Raw genomic sequence first — 597 nt, forward strand, 5'->3', positions numbered from 1 at the left:
GTCTCTCCTGCCCGGGCTGGCTTTGAACCGCGATCCTCAGATCTCAGCCTCCTGAGTAGCTAGGATTACAGGCGTGAGCCACCAGCGCCCGGCTCTCCCTCCCTATTTCTAAAATGATTCCAATAGGCTTCATTGTCCTCTTTTCATATAGCAAAAAATTACTTCAATCATATTCATCCTTATTTACTCTCTTTGTTCAGTCTCTCTCCTCCTGCTAATACCCCCTCCCCCAACAGACCACATTTCACTTTCCTAGCATTCATTTTTAGTGTATTAATTATAAGGAGTAATAATAAGTTTAGACATGCATATATTACATTTTAATAATAATAGCCCTCTCTATTGTTTTTCTCCCCTTTCCAACTCACTATTGATAAACAGCTTTCATTGAGTTGCAATGGATTTCAAAATTACACTCCACTGTCCTTTCCCCTCCCTGCTCACCCCCTGAACAGTCTCATAGTTAAAATCATGCGCTCTTTCTATATACATACACATTCATCTGTATATATATAGGTATGCACATGTCCATGATTACATGTGTTCTTTAGGTTTGGCTTCATCAAACAAAAACATGATATTTAGCTTTATGGGCTT

The sequence above is a fragment of the Dipodomys ordii genome, unplaced genomic scaffold (genome assembly GCF_000151885.1).
Source record: "Dipodomys ordii isolate 6190 unplaced genomic scaffold, Dord_2.0 Scaffold216, whole genome shotgun sequence".
Lineage (NCBI taxonomy): Eukaryota > Metazoa > Chordata > Mammalia > Rodentia > Heteromyidae > Dipodomys > Dipodomys ordii.